Below are 6000 nucleotides of genomic sequence, written 5' to 3' on the forward strand. Positions count from 1 at the left end.
CTCCAAACAATTTATAATTTGTAAATAAATTTATAATTTATTTCATAGCCCACCCAACCAATTTCACCACCAGCTGTCAGATGGTGATGGCACACTCAAAAATAGAAGAGATTGGAAGCATGTCAGACTGTGAAGCAATCACATGGAGCAATCCCATTGTAATATGGTTTAATTGAATTTGTTTCCATATAGCACTGTATATTGCAAAAATTGTTTTTGGAGACATTTTATAGCACGGCATTTAATGAAAGTGATGCGGAGACGGCACGGCACGGCTTCAGCAGCGTAAGCACAGCACATTATTCTACACGATCCCCGCTGAGCTCCAAAACATGCCTTGATGTGTAGATATCGTTAGTAGCCTACGATAGTAGCAGCGGAATTTTAAAAAAAAAGTTTCCGATAGCTTGATTCCGGTATTCGCACACTATTTATAACCATCACATTAAAAGTTATATGTGTTGTTTTGATGCCTGTTTGTTTCCCAAATATATACGTGTGTGTCTTAATGGGTGAATAAAAGGCATCGAGTTAAACATTATTGTAGAAAGGGGCTTTATGAAGTTCAGTCCATTTACTTGCATTGGTTTACGGGGAAGATTTGCCACATCAAATATGGCGGACACTCTGACGTATCCCAGCAACGGGCCACCAGGCTCAATGCGGCGTCTATGTTTATATGTCTATGACGCCGGGTAGAAGAAGGGGTTTATGCGCATGCGTCGTTACTTCTTCTATTGTTCTGGTGTCTCCGATGGGACCGTCTTACAGCGCACGTAGAGGTGTGGCATGTGTATTGCATCATTTTCAGCAAGCGTTGCGTTGCCATATGTACCTGATACTTTACTGATCCGTTGCCCATGTGGACGCGATATTTTAAAAAAAAAAATCTCGTTGCCGTTGTCGTGTGGATGTAGCCTGAGTTGCACTTGTGTAAGATATTCCCAACAATCAATCACTAATCACCGTTGTTCCCAACAACTGTTCGCCAATCATCAGTTTTCCAACAACTGTTAATCACAACTGTTCAGTGAAACTGATCACCAATGTTCCCAGCGACTGACCACTAATCACAGTCATTCCTAACAATCACTGATCATCTTTGTTTCCCAAATTATCAGTCACTGATCGCAACCGGTTCCCAATGACCACTCACTGATTACAGTATCATGGTTTCCAACAGCATATCACTCATCTCATCTCATCTCATTATCTCTAGCCGCTTTATCCTTCTACAGGGTCACAGGCAAGCTGGAGCCTATCCCAGCTGACTACGGGCGAAAGGCGGGGTACACCCTGGACAAGTCGCCAGGTCATCACAGGGCTGACACATAGACACAGACAACCATTCACACTCACATTCACACCTACGGTCAATTTAGAGCCACCAGTTAACCTAACCTGCATGTCTTTGGACTGTGGGGGAAACCGGAGCACCCGGAGGAAACCCACACGGACACGGGGAGAACATGCAAACTCCACACAGAAAGGCCCTCGCCGGCCACGGGGCTCAAACCCGGACATTCTTGCTGTGAGGCGACAGCGCTAACCACTACACCGCCATGCCGCCTATTGCTTTTATTGTTTTTATTAAATGGATTGCCTCTATTTTGTAAATAGGTCAATTATTGGTGGGACTCTTCCTTCTCAAAGAAACCTTATAGTCTATTATTATAAATTATTCTGATAAAACTTCATCTCCATCTATTTGATTCTGTTTTATTTTGTGTCTTCAGAAAAACCTTCCTTCTTCATGTAACATGTTATGATATGCAAATGAACACGATGATTCAGGAAATATATAAATTCGGCCATAATGTCACCCGCTGGCTTCTAGACTTTTTCAGCATGGATTGGTTACTTTTCTCTGAAACGAGTTGGCAACATTGAAACCACATCTTTAAATGGAGACAGGGACTTCAGCAAAATGGTTTAAAAAAAAATGGGGTTCATGAGGCTATGTAGTGTAGTGTAATGTAGTGTAGTGTAGTGTAATGTAGTGTAGTGTGTTGTGTATTGTAGTGTAGTGTAGTGTAGTGTGTTGTGTAGTGTAATGTAGTGTAGTGTGTTGTGTATTGTAGTGTAGTGTGTAGTGTAGTGTAATGTAGTGTAGTGTGTTGTGTAGTGTAGTGTAATGTAGTGTAGTGTGTTGTGTATTGTAGTGTAGTGCGTAGTGTAATGTAGTGTAGTGTGTTGTGTATTGTAGTGTAGTGTGTTGTGTAATGTAGTGTAGTGTGTTGTGTATTGTAGTGTAATGTAGTGTAGTGTGTAGTGTAGTGTAATGTAGTGTAGTGTGTTGTGTATTGTAGTGTAGTGTAATGTAGTGTAGTGTGTTGTGTATTGTAGTGTAGTGTGTAGTGTAATGTAATGTAGTGTAGTGTAGTGTGTAGTGTAGTGTAATGTAGTGTAGTGTTTTGTGTATTGTAGTGTAGTGTAATGTAGTGTAGTGTGTTGTGTAGTGTAGTATGTTGTGTATTGTAGTGTAGTGTGTTGTTTAATGTAGTGTAGTGTGTTGTAGTGTAGTGTGTTGTGTAGTGTGTTGTGTAATGTAGTGTAGTGTAGTGTGTTGTGTAGGGTGTTGTGTAATGTAGTGTGTTGTGTAGTGTAGTGTAATGTAGTGTAGTGTAGTGTGTTGTGTAGTGTAATGTAGTGTAGTGTAGTGTAATGTAGTGTAGTGTGTTGTGTAGTGTAATGTAGTGTGTTGTGTAGTGTAGTGTGTAGTGTGGTGTTGTGTAGTGTAGCATGGGCGTAGCAGACGTGGGGTACGCGGGGGACATGTCTCCTGCACTTCCTGTATTTGTGCCCTCTGTCCCCCACACTTTTTTACAGCCATTACAACCACTCAATTCATTTTTAACTTGTGGAAACGCGTTTTTCCGAACCGCCTCTAAATGCATCATGAGCAGGCGGAGCTGAGGCGGCAAACAAGCCCCGCTGTCGTGTGTGATCAGAGACGCTTTAGAAAATATTGTATGAGTATCTTTGGTGTGATTCAGATCTGGGCAGCGCTTCTTTCTGTATGCTCAGCAAACCAGACAAGAGGCTAAAGACTTTAGACAGTTTTTTCCAAACAAACCGTGTAAGTTGAGTAATGCTGTTGAATGTAGATATTGTTTAGCTAAAAGATGACAAATAGATGTCAAGTTAGTTAAGCTAGCTAGCTAACTTAGAGGCGGTAGTAACTAGTTACATTTACTCCGTTACATTTAGTTGAGTAACTTTTTGGATAACTTGTACTCTTAAGAGTTGTTTTGTTGCAAAATACGTTTTACTTTTACTTGAGTAATATTATTCTAAAGTAACAATACTCTTACTTGAGTAACGTTACTATTTTGGCTACTCTAAGATTACTCACTTCTGGATAGAAAATAAGAATATAAATGTATTTGTGTTTCTTTGACTTGTTTTTGTAAAGAGTTAATTTATTTTTGTGGTAGTTAAAGTTCAAAGTACATGAATTTGCTGATTATTATTACTGTATTCCTAATTCTATTTCAAAATGTTGCTTTCCACGTTTTTTAATCTTTAAATATTTGTTTTCAAAACTGTCAGCATTAATTCAGATTTACTGACCATCATATACATGTTCAATGTACTAAATCAAACGAATGCTAAGTTTATGGGATCATGTCTGTGTACACTTTATACAATTTTTTATAGTTCACAGTCACTTCTCATTTTCATTTGATCATTTCGACTTCTTCTTCAGCTTTTTGGCCAAAGACAAAAGCTTGTCAGTCCTCTCTGTTTTTTATACCAGCATCGATTTCACGTACCTTTGCTTCGTCTCGCTTGTCAATTGTATTCGGCATTTTGAGTAAAAAAGCTGATACGAAAGAGAAACGTATTTTTGAAGCGCAGCGACTTTGAACATGTGCAAGTTTCGATAAAATAGAACGATGCGGGTACTTTTGTAAGAACTGTTATGATTGGCTTTTGTTCTCTCCCACACTCTTGTAAGAACTGTTATGATTGGCTATCATGCTCTCGCCAGCGATGTTTTGGCCAATTACATTGTAGATAACACGTATTCTACCGCGAGACTTAGCGAGACTAAAGATGGCGAAAATGTAAACATGTAACATCATCGTAGGAATGAATTACGCTTGAGTATCACGAAGGAACATACCCCAACCCCCCTCAATAAATGAAAAAAAAATCTCAATGGATTTGGCATAATATAAAAAGGTTGATTTTTACTCAGAAAAAGCGGAAATCCGCCAAAAAGCGGAAAACTCTCATCCCTGAGGGTCACAGGTGAGAAGAGAATATAACTAGCTACGTCACTACTACTATTCATAATTCTATTTATAAATTTTACTTTATAGATTTATAGATTTTGACTTTAGATTTTGATAGTATATCATTTTAAAGAACTAAAGTCGGTTCCCTGGTGCTGTGCTGTTTGTGGTTCTTTAGCTGCTAAGGAGAGGTGCAATTGAATGCGAGAGGATGATAAATCACTCAGTAGACCTCTGAACAATTTGTCCCCCTCACTTCTAAAATGATGGCTACGCCCCTGTAGTGTTGTGTAGTGTGTAGTGTTGTGTAGTGTTGTGTAGTGTAGTGTTGTGTAGTGTAGTATTGTGTAGTGTAGTGCTGTGTAGTGTAGTATAGTGTTGTGTAGTGTGGTGCTGTGTAGTGTTGTGTAGTGTGGTGTTGTGTAGTGCTGTGTAGTGCTGTGTGTTGTGTAGTGTAGTGCTGTGTGTAGTGTTGTGTAGTGTGGTGTTGTGTAGTGTTGTGTAGTGCTGTGTGTAATGTTGTGTAGTGTAGTGTAGTGTAGTGTGTTGTGTAGTGCTGTGTGTAATGTTGTGTAGTGTAGTGCTGTGTGTAATGTTATGTAGTGTAGTGTTGTGTGTTGTGTAGTGTAGTGCTGTGTGTAATGTTGTGTAGTGTTGTGTAGTGTAGTGTTGTGTAGTGCTGTGTGTAGTGTTGTGTCGTGTAGTGTTGTGTAGTGTGTAGTGTTGTGTAGTTGTGTGTAGTGTAGTGTTGTGTGTTGTGTAGTGTTGTGTTGTGTAGTGTTGTGTAGTGTTGTGTGTAATGTTGTGTAGTGTAGTGTTGTGTGTAATGTTGTGTAGTGTAGTGTTGTGTGTAGTGTTGTGTAGTTGTGTGTAGTGTTGTGTAGTGTTGTGTGTAGTGTTGTGTGTAGTGTAGTGTTGTGTAGTGTAAGACCAACAACAAATGTTTACAGTAGAGAAAGCCCAGGTGTTATTCTCTCTCTCTCTCACACACACACAGAGCGCGGTGACGTAGGAACATCAGTGTTAGTTGTGTTTTTTCTGTATGAACGCTGTAAGCGTCTCCTACCTTCCTCACTCGCCGACTGGAACCGGGTCCGTTCTGCCTCGCAGCCGGACAGCACCGACACACCGGCGCTCACAACTTTACTGGAAACGGATTCCTTGGCTTGAGCGGGAACTCGAGCTCATTTCCCCTCAGCGCCGCTGTGAGAAACGCACTGAAACTCCGCTGAGAATGAGCCTGTGCTGAACCGCCCCCTCAACAACGAGCTTTCAAATCACCTCCAACCGGCTGCCGCGCTGCCCCACTCCGCAAACTCCCACACTCAGCGCTCCCCGCGGCCACGTGACCCTGCGGCGGGAAGAAAGCTGCGCGCGCCCCGCTAGCTCACTCTCTCGCGCCTTAGAAGTGACTGCGATGTGGCGCAGCTGGAATCAACTGCAGAATTATAGTTACACTGTTACACTGCTACACCGTTACACTGCTACACTGCTACACCGTTACACTGTTACACTGCTACACCGTTACACTGTTACACTGCTACACCGTTATACTGTTACACCTCTACACCGTTATACTGTTACACCACTACACCGTTACACTGTTACACTGCTACACCGTTATACTGTTACACCTCTACACCGTTATACTGTTACACCACTACACCGTTACACTGTTACACTGCTACACCGTTATACTGTTACACCTCTACACCGTTATACTGTTACACCACTACACCGTTACACCGCTACACCGTTA

The 6000-nt window shown here is 41.2% G+C and overlaps 1 protein-coding gene across 1 annotated transcript in view; it reads right to left on the reverse strand.

The window, feature by feature from the left end:
- The window catches only part of mid2 (midline 2), a 387129-nt gene extending 381661 nt beyond the window's left edge, over positions 1–5468 (reverse strand). The window contains exon 1 of the mRNA XM_060927966.1: positions 5308–5468. The gene's annotated coding sequence lies outside the window, so the exon portion shown is untranslated. The remainder of the gene's footprint in view (positions 1–5307) is intronic.
- Positions 5469–6000: the final 532 nt, after the last annotated feature.

This window comes from Neoarius graeffei, chromosome 8, assembly GCF_027579695.1.
Source record: "Neoarius graeffei isolate fNeoGra1 chromosome 8, fNeoGra1.pri, whole genome shotgun sequence".
Lineage (NCBI taxonomy): Eukaryota > Metazoa > Chordata > Actinopteri > Siluriformes > Ariidae > Neoarius > Neoarius graeffei.